Raw genomic sequence first — 20459 nt, 5'->3', positions numbered from 1 at the left:
TCTATACTGATAGAGGGGGGTGTTTTGTTCTGGGGGGGTCTATACTGATGGGGGTCTGCACTGACGGAGTGGGGTCTATACTTAGTGGAGGGGGATCTGTACTGAGGGGCGACTATAGTTGGTGGAGGGGCGGTGATACCATGTTTTACCGCACAGGGTGACACCCCTCTCCCTCTCCTCTTCGCGCGCGCTGCTGTACTAGTGAGAGGCGCACTATGTTTCTTCCCCCCGCCTTCATATCGGCCAGGGAAGAAAAAAAAAAAAAGGAGCAAAGAGGAGGATTGTGGGACATGTAGTCCCGAGGACTGGCAGCCCCACTGTAACACGGAAACTGCAGCCCACACAGCATGCTCAGCTGAATGGAGAGAGAGAGAGAGAGAGAGAGCCAGGAGTCCGGGAAAGCTTTCAGGGAAGTACACCCAGGACTCCAGAGGGAGAGGACAGTGCTGAGGGAACACCATCAGAGAGAGAACCCCGCTGACCTGTGCCACCAGAGGGAAAGCCACACAGCCTGGCGCCATCCCTGGCGGAGAAAGGAATGGAGTCATTGCCAGAATACAGATGTGGGTGCTACTCAGCGGACTCGCCACGGGCAATTCAGTGTGAGCTGACTCCTGATCAGAGGAACCATTGTTGCTGTATCGCTGGTTCAGGTGAGAGGGATGATCACCCATTATCTACTAACGTCCATAGGAACTGCAGTCTCTTATCATCTCCTGTACTATGTCTGCAGTCTCTTATCATCTCCTGTACTATGTCTGCAGTCTCTGATCATCTCCTGTATCATGTCTGCAGTCTCTGACCATCTCTTGTATCATGTCGGCATTCTCTGACTGTCTCCTGTACTATGTCTGCAGTCTCTGACCATCTCCTGTATTATATCTCCAGTCTCTGACCATCTCCTGTAGTATGTCTGCAGTCTCTGACCATCTCCTGTACTATGATTGCAGTCTCTGACCGTCTCTTGTATCATGTCTACAGTCTCTGACCGTCTCCTGTACTATGTCTGGGGGCTCTTTCTAACAGACAGCCCTCTGTGTGTGCATCAGAGAGACTCCCCTCCAGGTCTCGTTAGTGTACTCTCTTCCTGTATTTTCTTTATTGTTAAAAGATCATGGGAAGATCCTAGGATAATGAAGACTTCTTAGGGGAGCATCTCTGTGTTTGAGTCGTTGCCATAGTAACATTTGTAAAGGGGAGGAGTTGGTAAGATGACCACACCCACGTGGGGGCGCCAGAAATATTTCTGCACCCAGGCGTCTGTGAACCTAGGATCGGCCCTGCAGGAGACAACACTAGAAGAACTATCGATCTTATTGACCTATTGACTAAAACCAAGAGACCTGCGATAGTCCTTAGTTTAGATGCCCAGAAGGCATTCGACCGCCTAAACTGATCATTTATGTTCGCTATTTTGGCTAGATATGGATTTTCAGGCCCCTTTATACACGCTCTGAAAGCACTTTACTCCACGCCCACTTCCCAGGTACAATTGGCTTCCCATGTCTCTTCGCCATTCTCCTTAAGTATTGGTAGCCGACAGGGGTGCCCCTTGTCCCCTTTGCTTTTCATTCTCAGTCTGGAACCTTTGGCTGAAGCCATTTGCTCTCATCCAGACATAGGGGGAGTGGCGCTGAGACATCAGGAATACAAGCTGTCCTTATTTGCTGATGATATCCTATTAACATTGACACATCCCCATATATCACTCCCCTCTCTCCATGCAACCCTAAATCAATTTGGAAATATTTCAGGCTTTAAAATAAACCCGACCAAAACTGAAGCCCTCCCTATTAATCTCTCAACAGCTATGCTCTCGACTTTACAGGAAAATTTCAAGTATCGATGGTGCCCTCACTCATTAAGATACCTCGGTGTTCACCTGACCTCCTCATATTCTACTCTTTTTCAGGCCAATTTTTCCCCTATGTTTATAGAGATTAACAAATTACTGAAGACATGGACAAAACTTCCCCTATCCCTCCTTGGAAGGATAAATGTCCTCAAAATGTCACTGCTCCCTAAGCTCCTCTATCTCTTTGAGACCCTTCCAGTAAAGATCCCAATGTCCCAATTAAAGCTAATCCAACAAAATTTCCTAAACTTTATATGGAATCATAAGTCCCATAGGATAGCTAGCTCTGTACTTTTTGCAACTCGAGCTGGTGGAAATTTGGGGGCACCTGATATAATTAAGTATTATTATGCTACACATCTAAGAGCCATAGCCTCTTGGACGTCTAAATACGCCCCTAATAGATGGTCTGAAATAGAAATAAGCATTACAGAACCTGCACACCCATGTTGCATGCTATGGCCATCCTCGGACAAATTTACCTCTCAATTGCGTAGAGTCAGTTTGAATCCGATGTTGTTTACACTTTCAATATGGAAAAGTTGCTCTAGTAAATATACGCTTTCGTCTCCATTCTCTCCTTTAATAAATATTATTTTTAATCCAGAGATCCCTGATAGCCTTTCTTACGATGCCATGTTGCCATGGACAAAAGCCGGTATTTTCCAACTACGTCACCTGGTTAACCCAGTGACACGTAAACTCCTCACTTTCCCTGACTTACAATCTAAATACAAAATCCCGAAAAACATTTTTTACTCTTTCCTACAAATTAAACATTTTTTTTCCACCAAAACCCCACAACTGACCCTATCCATACCTACTGAATTTGAAATGGTGTGCTCCAGAGGTCCTTATGAATCTCACCTAATATCTACTATTTATAAACTCCTACATGCTGCCTCCCCCATCACGGAGCAGACTCACACATATATGCGGAAATGGTCCCACATTTTAAACAGACTTATCTTATTAAGTGAATGGAAGAATATCTGGGAAAGTACATCTAAGATATCTAGATGTGTGACTCAGAAAGAAACAACCAATAAAATACTGATGTTCTGGTACAGGACCCCGGAATTTCTAATAAGACAGAAGCTGACAACCTCTGGGCAGTGCTGGAGATGTGGTTCATCTTTAGGCACCCATTACCACATATTTTGGGAATGTCCTTTGATCATGCCATTCTGGTCACAGATTCATGCCCTTCTAGAGAAGGTCCTAGATATCCCTGTACCCCATCAACCTATACATCTCTTACTAGGCTTGCCCCTCCCAAAAACGCCAAAAACCCTTTAGGAAATTGATGGCTTTCATATTTTTAGCAGCTAAACGGGTTATACCCCAATGTTGGTTAGCCAATACCCCCCCTACTTTTGCACAATTTTTGTCGGCCATAGCAGATATCCGCAGGATGGAATGTATTACAGCTATAATTGATGATTCCCTCCCCAGATTTGATGCTATATGGGGGAACTGGGATTCCACTGAATATAACATAGAGAATCCCCAGGTAGTCCTGAGTTAAGGTGGTGAAATGACAGACTCCCTTAATGTACGAGTAAAATAATGCCAATGACCTCAACATTGCAATTGTTTCAATAATTAATCTCCTTATTCTTCATCATGATGTGTATGTAATGTCTGATAATCATTTGAAATTTTATGTTACTTTCATCAATGCATAATATGTTACAAAATTTTCTTTCATTAAGATTATACTTCTTTTGATGACTTCTCTATGTGAATATATACTCTGTTCCTATATACTTGAAAATACTTAATAAATAAACAATTTAAAAAAAGAAAAAGGCCCCGCCATGTGGCCTAGCGCCACTTCCTTACCCAATTTTTCCCCCACTACCCCAGGATGGAGCAAAGCCGAACGCATATTTTTAGCTACCGGTGGGACGGCTGATAAAGAGCAAGGGATATGGAAACCCTCAGAAAATCCCTCCCTTAAAAGCCTAGCGGCCTTCCGATTTAGATACCTGTTTAGAAAAATTTGCATATTTTCCACCCTGTCACGTACCTTGCAGCGGAGTCCGAAATGCTGAGGGTGGCCTCTTGCACGGTTCTGGTCTCAGCACCCCTGGTAGTGGGGACAGGGAGTGCTGGGACAATGAAAGGGTGCAGGTGCTTGCAGGCAGAAGGCTGGAGCTTGGAGGTACAGGAACCTCTCGGGAGAAGGCGTGGAGACTGATCACCAGACTTGTTCAGCAGCAGCCAGGCAGGTAAATATGGACTTAGGAACAACTGCAGTGTCAGGAACAGGTAAAGGTTGGCAACTGGCTGGCAACAAGTACATAAAGGGAAGGCAGGATTGTGGTCAAGGACAGGCAGAGGTTGGCAACGGGCTGGCAGTGAGGTACAAGATCAGGAAGCGGAGCCGTGGTAGTGAATCCAAGCCAAGGTCTGTATTTTGAGGAGAAGCAGATAAACAGGCAAGGGTAGCCCAGGAAAGTAATCAAGGAGGCCGGGTTTTCAGGAGCAAAGTCAACAGGTCAGAACAGCAATCAAGAACACGGGGACAAGCTGAAGACGATCCAGCACTGGTATCAGGCAGAGTCTCTGTTTATATGGGGCGCCGTGTGCTGGGATTGGCGGGCCCGAATGTGCGTGCGCGAGTGCAGGCGAACGTGCGTACACGCTAATGCACATGTGCAAGTGCGCACTAATGTACACATGCTCATATGGGTGCGTGTCATGAAAAGGTTCACCCATTGGTGGTGCTGTCAGTCTCTTGGATCGCAGTACCAGTGTCCACCAGCTGGTGTCTTCCAACACCTAAGACCTGTAATATGAGGACTCACCTGATGGTGGCACTGTTGGATCCTTGGGCCGTAGTACCGGTGTCCACCAGCGGGTGTATTCCAGCAGTGTTGAGCAGACAGCACCTTCTGCGCTAAGGTGTTAGGTGAGGTCAATTATTGACAGCCTTATAAATACCCGCCAAGCCCTCACATGCTTGCCTTGGTATCTCTCTCCTTGAGCCCTGACCTTGTTTGCCTGTTAACCGATCCTGAGCCTGCATCCGACCTTGTTCCCGAGCTTATCCTGACCCGGTCCCTTCTGTGTTCCTGTACCCTTCAGCCCGATCCATCCCCTCTCTGTCCTGTTGGTTCCCTGTCCCTCATTTACTGATCTTCCTGTGTATGACCTTTGCTTGGCTAACGTTTACGCTTCTGGAATATCCCTTGTCCTGCTGACCTGCCGTGTATGACCCTGGCCTGGTTGATATCTGTGATTCTGGTACTGCCCCTTGCTGTATATATTGTTGTTGTTGGTGGGTTTGTTGGGTTGGTTGCGCACTGTTTGTATTTTCTTATTTATCATATATCTTAATAAATATCATTATTCACTTTACATGCGTTTTGGGTTATCTCTGTGCAGTCCACACAGTCTGGTCTACTAGTTCTCCTGACAGTGCGCCAGTGCGCATGTTTGCTCTGGATCTTGCTCTTCTCTGCCGGGGACACAGCGCATGCTCATTGGCATTAGTGGAACGGGAATTAGCCACTGCTGCAATGTGAGTTCTCTGACACACCCTCACCGGTGTCATCCCTTTTGTTGCTAAAATCCCCAGCTCGTCCCTTGCCTTTTTTGATACAGCGTGAGACGGGATGGGATCTCCCGCAGCCAGAGCACTCGTGCTTAAAACGACATGCTCCCCCGAACTTGCACGTTCCCTCATTGTACTGCCAAGCAGACACCCCATTTTTTTAAAGCCAGCTGTCCTGGAGGCCCCCACCTAGAAAAAAATGATTCAGGGCCCTCGCCAATTACATCAGCTTCATCTAGAGGCTAATGTACTTGTGATCCCATCTTAGGGACGGACGGATGGCCCTGCGCTGTCTGAACTGTTCGTCGTACCGCAGCCAGGCCGAACCTCCGTAGACTCTGTACGCTTCCCCCACCGCGTCCATGTAACAGAACAACGCCGAACAATGTTTGGGGTTCTTTTCGCCTATTGAGCATGCGGGAGGTCCCCACCTGCTGCCGACCCTGATGCCTGCTCAGAAAGGAGGGAGGCAATTGGCTCTGCAGCCATTCAGGGCCCTTGGAGGTGGCAGCCGCCCGCAGCTGGGCCAAAAGTCGATCGATATCTGCCATTGCTGAGCATGGAGAGGAGCTGCAAACTGTTCCTCTGACATGATCCCCTGCAGTGTTGCCTGTGTCACCCTCCTTGCTCCTTAAATGAACTAAACCCCACCTATTCCCCTTTCTTCTCCAATCATGAAACCCCCACCTTTTCTCTATTTTTTTAACCCATGCTGTTCCGTTATCACCTTGTCATGCCGACCCTCTGCTAGTCCTTTTCATTCCCTCGCTCCAGGCCTCTCATTCCTTCAACTATAGTTAAAGGAAAGAAAATTGCAGATGTATTGGCAGCCTATGAACCAGCCCTAAACATTGTCAGCTCCTCACCATGCAGGGTTAGTTCAGCGATCTCCAACGCTGAGCTGTTGTGTTTTGACAGGGGCCTTCTTGTTTTGACAGGGGCCCGAACCTGTTAGCATAGCCTGAACTAGAGATTTCTTAACACTGTCATCTCAGCAACACATAAAGCTGAGCTTGAGCCTGCAGTGAACTTAATGTTATCAGGTGAGGAGATTAACACTTTACCTCCCTGCATTTGTTTAGCTGGCTACTGCTATGCCCTGTACACACAGGCACCCCCCCTCTCGCCAGAACACTCTGATCAGCGCTCTCTGCCATTGGCTAAGAACGCTGATCGGGAGTCAGTCGAATGCTGGTTTTTCAGCATGCATGTCCAACAGAAGCTGGCCGAATGGCTGGCGTCTGCCGGACAGACCAACATACACACGGGCAGAACGTCCGCCAGTTTTTTTTTAACCGGCAGATGTCTCCCGACATTCTGCCCGTGTGTACAGGGCTTAGCAGTAGCCAGCTAAACAAATGCAGGGAGGTAAAGTGTTAATCTCCTCACCTGAAAACATAAAGTTCACTGCAGGGCTCAGGCTCAGCTTTATGTGTTGCTGGGATGACAGTGTACGGAAATCTCTAGTTCAAGCTATGCTAACAGGTCCAGGCCATCTACCAACTGGAGACAGATACTATGCAGTGCACTGGTAACGAAGATAGTAGCTCCTGGGCAGCCTGTGACGGCAGGAAATGGGCATACACTGTTATCCCGGAAGAAACGAAGGCAGAGCCTTAGTGTGTTGTGCAGTGAACCGTTCTGTTTTGTGAGGGGATTTAACATTTTACTTCCCTACATTTTTTGGTTACTGCAGAAGAAGAGGAAGAAGGGATCTGCTGCAGCTCCAAGTGCACCCCTGCCTCTTCACCCTGCGCCCTGGGCAGGTGCCCAACCCTACTCCCAGCTATGGGTTTAGTCTCTACCCAGAGTCTGGCCACAGTCAATCACCTTGCCGGTGGACAGACAAAGAGAATGCCACAGCCAAAACCAGGATACTGGAACCAGCAGCTATGATGGAGCAGGAGCGCACACGCTCCTGACAGAAACAGGTTTAATATGTTCCTTGTTAAGTGTAACCATGATGTTTCCCCCATAATCCCCAGGTATAAAAGTAATATTACCCATATTCTTATCTAAAACAGGTCAAATGTATTACTCGGGATGTGCAACCATGACATTTCACCCATAATCCCCAGGCAGAAAAAAAATGTATACCCATATTCTTTTCAGAAAAAAACTTTAAATATGTTCCTCAAAGTGTAATTTCACCTTTACAGAAAAATCTGTAAGGTGAACTTACACAGCACCCCCTCCCCCCCGGTCCCGCTAACCTGGACCATGGCAATCTCCCGTTCTGAGCCCCGGTCAGGAGTCCGGGGCTTAGAAATCCCCTCAGCTGAATGTCCAAAACGTACCTCGTCAGGAGGGATGTTTCAGAGCATTCTAATTGGTCAGCGCCATCACATGGGCGTCGCCGACCAATCAGCAGCCGCATAGCCTGTCCTGTCAGCTATGAAGAAGACGCGTGGATGCCGAGGGGATATTTACGCCCCAGACTCCTAACGCGGATATACTGGGGCACAGAACAGGAGATTGCCGCGGTTCAGGTCAGCGGGACTGGGGGAGGGGGTCCTGTGGTGTAAGTTCAACCATGATATTCAAATATAATCCTTGACATGTGTAACCATGAAATTCCGCTCATAATCCCCATATAGAAAAATAATTATACTCATAAACTTTTCAGAAACAGGTTAAATATGTTCCTTGTTAATTGTAATGCCTTGTACACACGATTACCAACAATACCGTGGAATTTTGTCCGAAGGGCTTTGGCTCAAACTTCTCTTGCATACACACGGCCACACAAATGTTGGCCAACAATTACGAACTAGACGTACTATGAGCCGTTAAAAAGGAAGTTCACTAGTCATGCCCCACTGTCACATACCTGGTGGTTGAGCCCAGTATGCAGGGAGCGGCCTCTCATATACCTCTGACTTGAGAACCCCTGATAGAGCAGACAGGGGCTCAGAAATGCAAAGTGGCACAAGTGCCTGACAGGTAAGCTGATGCAGGGGGCTGGTCCGGACCTCCGATGCAACTGAGAGGAGACTGGCAGCAGGTGGCAGGCAGAAGAGGCTGTCAGCTGGAGGCAGATAGAAGAGACTGGCAGCTGGTGGCAGGGCAGGCTGAAGCAGTAGTAAGGCAGGAAGCAGGACACAGCAGAAGGTAGGGAGGTGTTTTGTAGTTCAGATCACAAGCAGGTGCAGGCAGGCCGGGTTTAACACTGACGGGTAGATTAGGTACAGGAACAGATGCCTCGTGCTTGTCAGTTAGTTTCCGTTTTTCAGGTTGTGCTTGTCGGTTCGTTTCTGTTTTTCAGTGCATGCCTGTCAGGTCGTTTCTGTTTTTCAGTGCGTTATTTTTAGTTCGCTTCTGATTTTCAGTGCGTGCTTGTCAGGTCGTTTCTGATTTTCAGTGCGTTCTTGTCAGTTTGTTTCTGAACGGCCGTTCGTCTACTAGCCATGTGGCGTTCTCATCGGAGAGATCGTGCTATTGTTCGGCTTGGAGTTATTGATTTGACCCAAGTCCAGTCCAGGAACAGGGGGAGGAGGAGTTCTTGGACCAAGAATTGGTTGCTTAATCGTGACCAATTCTGTCATATGCCTTTGTTGCGGGAGCTCCAGAAGAATAATCCTGATGATTTCAGGAATTATCTCTGGATGACGGACCCCTGCTTTCACCGTCTATTGGCTTTACTTAACCCCTATATTAGTAAGCAGGACACATACATGAGGCAAGCCATTACTCCCGAGCAAAGGCTCGTCGCCACCTTGCGGTACTTGGCGACGGGGAGAAGTCTCAAGGACCTCAAGTTTACAACTGGGATCTCCCCCCAGGCTCTGGGAATTATTATTCCAGAGACCTGTTCTGCCATCATACAAGTCCTACAGAAGGACTATATTCGGGTAAGTTTTAGCCTTTAACAATATATTCTATGTATTTAAAGTTTGCTAATGTATTGTATTAATTTCTTCATTCCATAATTACTATAATTGTAATATGTTGTGAATGTCCTCTTTGTCCTCATGCATGCTGTAAGCTTTTAATGCTCCTTTTTGTCCTTCAAGCATATTTGCCTTCACTAACCTCCCCAGCATGCTATCCTGGGCCCATACACACCTAGCCTAGTACCTTAACAATGTATTTTGTCATCTTCATTTTTGTGCTTACCCTAAACACCCCCTAAAATGTGTACAAATGTTATTGTTGTCCTCAAATTTAGGCAGAGTGCAAGAACCCTCCCCCCCCCCCAAATGCTAAGTCAACCGATACCAATACTCTATCTGCTGACTTTGCCAAACCCATACACACTATACCTCTTTTTTGGTCATATTTCTGGATGAATTCACCAAAGAATGTAGTGCAAGGGCCTGCCTGAATACCTTCAAATGGTACTGTTGAAAGTTTTTGTCTCTTATTATCTTGATAGGTAATTTATGAATGTACAAATGTGCTTCAGTTTGGACTGTGTGTATCCATATTTTTAGATTATGACACTTCTGACCTGTCCAGTGGGCTGCCAATAGTGTAAGTAAGAAGGGACTGGCCAAAGTATCACATATTATTTATGCATTCAGCTCTCATGGAAGTGGAGAGGGTTACCTGTCCAAAACATCTACCCATTCCCCCCACCATTACATTTTTGGAATGGGCCACCAGAGGGGGTGAGGAATCTGATAAGTTGACCTTATACTTTTGTCTTTAAATACTCATTTCAATAAATGTTATACTTATGTTGGCTATGAATGTTTGTGTCTAATCTGCTTGCAATGTTATGTGCAAAAGTACTATTTTTTTTTTCTTGTTTGACTCCACAGTTTCCTTCAAACCCACAGGAATGGCAGACTGTGGCTTCCCAATTCCACCATCAGTGGGATTTTCCCAATTGTGGTGGGGCTATTGATGGGAAGCATGTGCGTATTGTCCCACCACCCAACTCGGGCTCTTATTATTTTAATTATAAGGGCTTTTGCAGTATAGTGATGTTAGCGGTGGTGTACGCAAATTATGAATATCTCTACCTTGACATTGGGAAGAATGGCCGCAGCTTGGATGGAGGAGTGATAGCCCAGACAGAATTCTACCATCGGCTACAAAATGGCATCTTGCCTTTTCCACCTCCTGAGGAGAATGTGGAAGGCATCAACTTCGTCTTTGTTGCAGATGAGGCCTTTGCTCTGGGGGAAACATCTCATGAGACCGTTTCCCATGAGGAACTTGACCCCAGAGAAGAGGATTTACAATTATAGGCTGATTAATATAGTAGAAGGGTATGGCGCTGTTCCTCTATCAAACTTGTGATTTCCTATATATGTGCTGTATAATTCATAAATTAAAATAAAAACATGAAAAAATCAAAAACCATGCATAGTGCTGCTGTATTTTTCATATGTGTTAAGTAGCACCTTATGTATGGATGTGCATACCAGTGTGGAAGAAGTGGTGAACGGTGGGGAGAAGGATAGGGTGGAGTGGTAAAAGTATATGGGAATAATCCACTATATATCCAAAGTCAGTCTAATAAAGTGCACTCGTGCAATCAAAGTTATATAAAAGTCCTTATTTGCACAATAAATTGGTACATGTGATTGTTCGTGTTTATAATCCTTCTGCTGATAAAATCCCGTACTCTAAATGTGCAGCCACTCACCAGCTCACTTCACCCCTCCTGGGGTATCAGGCAGTCACAGTCTAAGCCACTGTGCGGCAATCTCTGGCAGTCTCAGGATCGCAGTGTGTCATATAAAAAGAGAAGGGGTGCCCATAATGTAAGATCGTTTAAAAAAGTTTATTTAAAACAAGTAGAGAGGTACTCACAATTTAAAAGCATGTAGCAGGCAAAAAAAGACAAAATTCTCGGTTAACCATCAGCTGTTCAGAGTTGTTTGGGAAGCACAGATTCTGTGCGACGCTGATTTAGCGGTGGCACAACAATTTGCAAAAGTAGTTTCTGCAATACTTTTTCCAATTTCAGATGCGACTTTAATAGACATCTGGGCATGAAGCCACACAGATGTAATCAATTTAAATCTGTACAAACACATGTACAACATAATGACAAAAATAAAACATGTTTTGTTTTTAGATTTTCGCTAAAATATTGATGATGTTGATAACTCTGTTTTGTACATCATGGATGTTTTTTTTCGTTTTCTCCAATTCCCTATTGCAAACCAAGAGCTAAAAAAACCCCAAAAACACACCATGTATTAGAAATATGCAGGCATCCATCTATTACTTGAAGCTGTGGTCTCAGATACTGACTTGTGGTCGACACCATTTCAAGAACTTCACACAGTACTTCCTGCACATCAGCATCAACATCTTCAGGGTGTGTGGTGAGTTGACTTTCTATATCTCCAGGAGGTGCTTGTTTACTGGTTTCCACGCACAATTCAGATGTCCCTCTTCTTTTCTCCCCTATGTGAATACAAAAAAGGTATACTTAGCAGAGAGATATATTAGGATAGAAAGAGTAATATGAAACATTGTTTGTAAGTGTCTTCCAATTGTCTGAGTGTCCTCTACTGACACTGAATAAAGTTTCGTGTCCACGAAAATAAAACTTGGCATTTTAAACTGTACAACAGTAAAGAAAAGAACATGGACCAGCACGAAAATAATAATAGCAACACACAACAAATACTTACTTTTTCGCAGCACTTTCGTGATCTTTCTATACCATCTTCCTCTTTCAATTTAAGGTCTGACCAGTGTTTTCTCATCTGATTCTTGGATTGTTGTACCCCAAAATTCCTGTGCAGACGTCTCACAACTTTAGCCATGATCTTGGCCTTTCTGGCATTTGGGTTTCTGTAAGGTCCATGATTCCCATCATAGTCTGTCCTCAATAAGATGTTTTTCAAATGACATATTTGAGGCCTTATATCTCCTCCTGGATCTGGAAGTTTCTTGCTCCGGGCTTTCCTCATTGCTGCTCTCAGCACACACCTGCTGTCTTGCCGCCATTTGCTCTCCTACTTCCGCTAAAGAGAAGAAGGGGGGGATACACTAGAAAGGCTGTGGTACTACAACAGCCTGCATTTTTTGTCAGACCAAACCGAACCACACCCATCACTCTCAATGCTTCCTTCCACATCGGCTGAGGCCACAGCTCCTGAGGTCCACCCTGGTCCTTTGACACAGGAAGAAGATGTGGAGGAGCCCAGCTTGACACAGGTATAGCATTGTTGAACATATTTGTTGACAAAAATTGAATGATGTTAACTAGACAATATTGATCCCAAATTTCTGCCTTAAAAAAAGTGGTTTACATATCAATAGATAGTAGTGGCCAAAAATGATTAGGACAAGAATGAAAAATGATGCGGTCAGAATGATAGTCTTTTCTATTTGTTAACATTAAATTCGCAACAGTCATGAGCTCAAAAGCATGCATGATTGATGACCAAAAACCTAAATATATGTCCCATTTTCATACACAGGAAAGTCTCAGCCAAGAGGAGGCCGTGCACAGTAGCCAGACTGAATCTCAGGTTCCTTCCCTATGCCCTCCAACTAAAGTGCCAGGAAGTCCAGAAACCTGGATGATACCACGGCTGCCTTCCTCAGGCATGCAACAAGTGCTATTAGCACGGCCCCGGATGCCCAGGAGGCTTTTGGCTGCATGACCGCAAACAAGTTAAGGGATATGGAGGAGGACCAAAGAAGCATGTGCGAAGAGATGATCCTTCAGCGCCTCAACAAGGGGAGGAAAGGCCAAATCACCTCGAAAACGCACATATGCGAAATAGAGAATAATCCTCCACCACCTCCACTGACACCACAGCCACCCCACCCACCACAGCAGCATGGCGGACCATGGCCAATGCAGCCCCAACACCCCCAACAAGGCCGCTGGGCTGGGGATTTTCAACAGTACAATTTATAATTTTCTTTTTGTATATTTTGAAACTTATGATTTGAGTTGATCTTCTTTTTTTGTGCAGAGAATGCATTTTTTATTTAATTTAGTTTATTTGTGTGGAAGGAAGAGTTGGCCTGGGTTCAGTCTGGTCTGGCAAAAAACACAGCCTGTTGGAAGACCACAGCCTCGGGACATATATGTCATCTGCTGCTGCTCCCGATCTCTCGGAGTCCAGGACCGTATTGTGCTCCCTATTAAATGGACTCCTCAGGTTACCAATTTTTTAATTCACACAATTGATGTCTGCCCTGGGGTACAAACGCTTCACCAATTACAACTGTTTCTCCATCATTGCCTTCCTCTTGATTTTTATATGACCTTGTGCTCCCTATTCAATAAAAAAATTGTTTTGGATAAATACTTTGCTATGTGTTTTACTTAAAAAAGGACAGTTTGTTTGTGAATAGGCAGGTACATGTCATGACCTTGCAGTAATACATTCATGACCTGTCTGTCTCTTACCTGGTCTGTATATCAGCCTTGAGGTTTGTACTCTCACACCTGCATGCTTAAGTAATCTTCCCTCTGTGTGGCTCCACCCTAGCCTCAACAGGAACCACTATTTAACACAGTATTCTCCAAGCCTGCCTTGCCGTGCAATATTGTGTGTTTGGCTTCCTGTTTGCTGTGTGCTCTAAGTTTGTCTCTGTCTCTGTTACCGATCTTGGCGTGTTCCCGACTATTCCTGTCTGCTTGTGACCCTGACCTTTGGCACGTTCTCGACTATCCCTGTTTGCCTGTGACCCTGACTTTTGGCATGTTCTCTGTTATCCTTGTCTGCTAGTCGCCCCGACATTTGGCTATCTCCTTACTATTCCTTGCTGTCCTGGGCTGCTGTTTCCTCTCCATCCTCCTGTAGCCTACCATGAGCGTGAGCTGGGAGAACCTGGGGGCCGCGACCTGGAGCCAGTTGCAGCCCAGTCCATCCTCACCACTAGAGGCTCTGGTGAACACCAACTGGCTCTTAGACTCCGCGCCCTGGGGAATCTATGCTCTAACTCACTGTGGGATCCGTGTTGGTGCTCCAGAGGACCTGCCTTCCTGAACCACCCCAAGTTCCATCTGCAGCAGTCAGCCTTAGGGTCCACTATCATAGCGATGCACTCCTGACCCCAACGGGGTGCATCTGTCACCTGGATACAGGTGACCTGACAGTTTGCATGGCCATGGACCCATCTCATGTGCCACTACCTGCAGATGATCTGCTGCAGAGCATAGCCCACAGACTCGAGACCCAGGAATCTAATCAGACCCAGGTGATGCGATTCCTTCAGGATCTGGCTTCCCGCTTTGAACAACTTCAAGCCTCCTTAGGCTCCCCGGTTCCACAACCGCAATCGGCTGCCCTATCAGCTCAGCTTACAGTCGCACCCGCTAACCCTTTGCACTTACCAGCTCCGTCCCGTTACTTTGGGGATTCCAAGGCCTGCAGAGGGTTCCTTAGCGAGTGTACTATTCATTTCGAACTCCAACCCCAAAACTTCAAGTCTGATCGGGCAAAGGTAGCCTATATTATTTCTCTCCTGTCCGGAGAGGCTTTAGCTTGGGCTGCCCCTATGTGGGAGAGGAAAGACCCAGTGGTTTCCAGAATCTCTAATTTTCTGAAACTCTTCTGGAATATCTTTGAGGAACCAGGTCGTGTCTCTTCAGCGGCCAGCGCCCTCTTACGTCTCCGCCAAGAGTCTGCTTCTATGGGACAGTATGCTCTTTGTTTCCGCATACTGACGCCTGAGCTGGGCTGGAACAATGAGGCCTTAGTCGCAACCTTTCTGCATGGCCTTTCTGATAGAGTGAAGAACGAATTAGCAGGAAGAACCATCCCCACTGATCTGGACGAAGTTATCTTCCTGTGTAACCAGATAGATATTCGTTTTCAGGAAAGGACCTTAGAAAAGCGACGCCAGCACTCCTCGGTCCTTAGTCAGCCCGAGCTCCCCTCTTTTCATCCTGCGGAGCATTTCCTGCCAACTAAGGAACCCATGCAGCTGGGCCAGACCAGGCCATCCCCCGAGGAACGTGCTAGGCGCAGTACTCTGGGCCTGTGTCTCTGCTGTGGGGGCAAAGGTCATTTTCGTGACACATGCTCATTTCGTCCAGGAAAAGCTCGGGTAATACATCTGGAAGGTGGAGTATTGGACCCAGAAAAGTCATCTTCTCGTCCCCTGCTTTCGGTGTTTCTTAATGTTGGCGTTTCCTCCCACTCGGCTTTGGCTTATCTGGAATCGGGAGCCGCTGGCAACTTTATGGACTGGAGAACTGCATCTTCCATGAACCTTACCCTTTTACCCCTCACCACTCCATTGGTGGTCTCGGCGATTGATGGCACTGTTCTTCCAGGGGGGCCTTTCCGCTTCCAGACCCCTCCTGTTAAGATGTCGGTAGGGATACTCCACCAGGAGTGTATATCCTTTCTTATCCTTCCTAAGGTCTCAACCCCTATCGTATTGGGGCTTCCTTGGTTGCAGCTCCACTCTCCACACATTGACTGGACTTCTGGGCAGATCCTGGCTTGGGGTCCCTCCTGTTTCTCTTCCTGCCTACTCAAGGTTGCCCCTAAGGGGAGACTTCCTGTGGCTACCACCTCAGTATCCTCTGCCCTCCCCGCTGCATATAGTGATTTCCGGGATGTGTTCTGTAAAAAGTCAGCTGAGGTGCTTCCTCCTCACAGGTCCTTTGACTGTGCCATTGACCTTGTTCCCGGAGCAGCTCTACCCAGGGGTCGTACCTACCCTCTGTCCATCCCAGAGACCCAGGCCATGTCTGAGTATGTTGCAGAAAATCTAGAAAAAGGATTCATCCGGAAATCCTCATCACCTGCAGGAGCAGGGTTCTTTTTTGTTGCCAAAAAGGATGGTACCCTAAGACCCTGCATTGACTACCGAGGCCTAAACGCAGTAACGATCAAAAATCGATACCCTCTACCCCTAATATCGGAACTATTTGACAGGTTTCGGTCCTGAGGAGAGATCTTGGATTTCTGCATCTGAAGTCTTCGCACCTCGTCTACTGAGGGAGTTCCATTTGAAGTTCCCCTCCAAGCCTGGTCCAAAGCGGGGGAGGGGGAGGCCTCGTAAGAGGGGGGTACTGTCATGACCTTGCAGTAATACATTCATGACCTGTCTGTCTCTTACTTGGTCTGTGTATCAGCCTTGAGGTTTGTACTCTCACACCTGCATGCTTAAGTAATCTTCCCTCTGTGTGGCTCCACCCTAGCCTCAACAGGAACCACTATTTAACACAGTATTCTCCAAGCCTGCCTTGCCGTGCAATATTGTGTGTTTGGCTTCCTGTTTGCTGTGTGCTCTAAGTTTGTCTCTGTCTCTATTACTGATCTTGGCATGTTCCCAACTATTCCTGTCTGCTTGTGACCCTGACCTTTGGCGCGTTCTCGACTATCCCTGTTTGCCTGTGACCCTGACTTTTGGCATGTTCTCTGTTATCCTTGTCTGCTAGTCGCCCCGACATTTGGCTATCTCCTTACTATTCCTTGCTGTCCTGGGCTGCTGTTTCCTCTCCATCCTCCTGTAGCCTACCATGAGCGTGAGCTGGGAGACCCTGGGGGCCGCGACCTGGAGCCAGTTGCAGCCCAGTCCATCCTCACCACTAGAGGTTCTGGTGAACACCAACTGGCTCTTAGACTCCGCGCCCTGGGGAATCTATGCTCTAACTCACTGTGGGATCCGTGTTGGTGCTCCAGAGGACCTGCCTTCCTGAACCACCCCGAGTTCCATCTGCAGCAGTCAGCCTTAGGGTCCACTATCATAGCGGTGCACTCCTGACCACAACGGGGTGCATCTGTCACCTGGATACAGGTGACCTGACAGTACATTTCAAAAATACAATGTCAAATTAACAAGGGACACCAACATAGTTGTATCTTTGAGCTTAAAAAATACGAGATAATAATAGTGTTGTGCTAACTTGACCCAAAAAAATAAATAAAAAGTAGTATTCTGGAGATCACTAGAATAAAAAATATTATTATGGAGATCACTAGAAAAAAAAATTAAATACGTTTGGCAGAACTCTGTCAATATTACCAGCAAAGCAGCTTCATTGTTATACCATTATAAAGAAGAAGAGAATGCGCTGCATTGAGAGATTTCATAATTTGCTGCGTCACTAATGCATTACGAACGCTAGTTTTTCAAGACCGACCGCTTCCGGCTCGTCTTTGCTTCTGAGCATGGGTGTTTGTACATTGGACTTTTGTCCGACGGACTTGTGTACACACGCTTTGAAAATCTGGGAACACACATTTGTCCGCGGAAAATTTGAAAACCTGCTAGCCAACATTTGTTGTCGGACTTTCCGACTTTTCAGACAACAACCCTTTCACTCCCTGTCACTGTGTCACCAATTGCAGTTTTCAGATTTATCACTGCATTGGTGTTATTTGTGACTGTAATAAGTGTTAGGGCAATTAGTAGTAGGCCCAGTTAGGTCTAGGGTACCCCCTAAACCCCCCTAATAAAGATTTAACCCCCTTTCATCCCCTGTCACCAGTGTCACTAGTAGATCTTTTTTCTGACCGCCGTATTAGTGTCACAGGTGACGCTAGTTAGCCAGTTAGTTGATTAGTTTCACCATCAGGTTTTTATAGCGTCAGGGTACCCCCATATATTACTTAATAAAGGTTTAACCCCCTGATTGCCCCCTAGTTAACCCTTTCACCCCCCCGTCACCAGTGATCACCGTATTAGTGTCACGGGTGACGCTTTTTAGTTAGTTTTTTATAGCATCAGAGCACCTGCCGTATATTACCCAATAAGGGTTTCACCCCCTGATCACCTGGCAGGTGATATCAGGTTTTAGCATCAGTTAGATTAGTGCCAGTACTGCTAACACCCACGCACACACCATACGCCCCCCTTAGTAGCATAGTGTCTGAACAGATCAATATCTTTGATCTGATCAGATCTATACTAGCGTCCCCAGTAGTTTAGGGTTCCCAAAAATGCAGTGTTTGTGGGATGAGCCCAGATACTTGCTAGCACCTGCGTTTAGCCCCTCCGCCCAGCCCACCAAGTGCAGTATCAATCAATCACTGTTACTTACAAAACACTAAACACATACCCGGCAGTGTTTGCAGAGTCAGGCCTGATCCCTGCCAATGCTAACAGTTTTTTTGGTAGCGTTTGAAGCAGTTGCTGACAATCGGGTGCTCTTTTTTCCTGTGAGTTTCACTAGTTGTACCAGTAAATTTAGAGGCCACAATATCCAATCGAAGCTACACTAATGAAGAGGCCTACACGTTTCTGAGTATGACAGATGAGAGTGAAGAGGAAGTCACCCATTTGTCAGATTCAGGCTCAGAATACGATCCTGTAGACAGCAGCCGCACCCTGACAGATAGCTCTGACGATGGAGTAGTGGTCCCTGCCAAGGTCAGGCATACCCAACCCCGTTCTTCTGCTGTTGTTGAGGTGCAAGAACCGCAGGGCTCTTGTATGGAGCAGAGAGCCAGTACTAGTGCCACTCATCCTTCTGGTGAACTGGTAAGCACCAGTGGCCTAGTACATCCTGGTCATATATCCAGCACTGCAGTAACACTTGGTGACGTGGCGAGTCCCATAAGTGCAGTTCAAGCTGGTGTGCAGCACCTGTACTTCCCCCATTCACTGGCCAACCCAGAATTCAGGTGGAAACAGTTGATTTTACATCATTTTTATGCGCTGTTTTTCACAGAAGATCTCTATAGATCTATTGTGGACCAAAGCAATTTGCATGCTGGTCAATTCATCTCTGCTAATCCCCAGTTGATCCTTGCCAAAGATTGGAGACCTATTACGGTCTCCAAATTTAAGACCTTCCTGGGCCTATACCTCCTCATGGGCATATCTAAAAAAAGTGAGTTGCAGTCATATTGGTCCACTGACCCAATTCATCATATGCCTGTGTTCTCTGCCGCCATGACCAGGACACGATACGAGCAGATCTTGAGGTTCATGCATTTTAATAACAATGAACTGTCGTCCTTGGGGTGACCCTGAATACGATCGGCTCTACAAAATTCGGCCCCTCGTAAACCACTTCAACCAACAGTTCGCAGCCTTGTTTACTCCCGATCAAGTTGTCTGCATTGATGAGTCCCTGATTACGTTTTCTGGCCACTTGTTATTCAAAGCGTGCCAGATATGGAGTCAAGATGTATAAGCTCTGTGACAGGGCAACTGGCTATAAATATAGTTTTAAGGTTTCCGAGGGAAAAGATAGTCAGGTCGATCCGGAGAACTGCCCAAACTACATAGGGAGCGCTGGTAAGATTGTGTGGGACTTGGTGTCACCCTTATTTGGAAAGGAGTACCAGTTATAAGTGGACAATTATTACACCCGTGCCACTTTTTAGTCTAGTCTAATATTTTTATTTGTCAGATCTACCGAAAAAATGTTTTGGTTTTATGTGTTTATATTTTGTATTATTTGTGGTTTGTTTTTTTAATCCAGATCTCCTGGTTTTTTTTTTTTGGTGATCTCCATAATTGTTTTGGGTGTGTTTTGTGTGTCAAGTTACCACAACACCGTTATCTTGTATTTTTTCTTGGTGTTGGTGTCCCTTGTTAATTTGACATTGTATTTTTGAAATGTACCTGCCTACTCAGAAACAAACTGTCCTTTTTGAAGCAAAACACATAGGCAAGTATTTGTGAAAAATAAATAGCTATTTATTCTGGGTCATAACCAAATAAAGAGGAAGGCAACGCTGGATAAACTGGTGAAATTTGGGAAGACTTTGTACCCCAGGGCAGACATCAATAATTTTACAGTCAAAATTGTTGGCCTGAGGAGTCCTTATAATAGTGAGCACAATCCGGTCCAGGACTACAAGAGATCAGAAACAGCAGCAGATGACATCTATGTCCCCAGGCTGTGGTACCACCACAGCCTGCATCTTTTGCCAGACCAGACTGAACCCAGGCCATCACTCTCTGGTCTTCCTTAGACGCTTCCTTCCAGGCTGTGGCTGTGGTGTTGGAGGTGTGACAGGGGGTGGAGGAGGAGGAGGAGGAGGTGGAGGAGGACCATGGTTGAACTCACAAACGTGGCTTTGGCTTGTGAGTTGGCCCCTCAACCCCTTATTTAGGGCTTGTAAGATGAGATACTCACATATTAGGCGTTGGCCCTCCTCCATTTCCAGCATTTTGCAGGCTGTAATGTAGGCAAAGTCC

This window comes from Aquarana catesbeiana, linkage group LG01, assembly GCF_042186555.1.
Source record: "Aquarana catesbeiana isolate 2022-GZ linkage group LG01, ASM4218655v1, whole genome shotgun sequence".
In the NCBI taxonomy this organism is placed as follows: Eukaryota; Metazoa; Chordata; class Amphibia; order Anura; family Ranidae; genus Aquarana; species Aquarana catesbeiana.
This window is presented reverse-complemented; position numbering follows the sequence as displayed.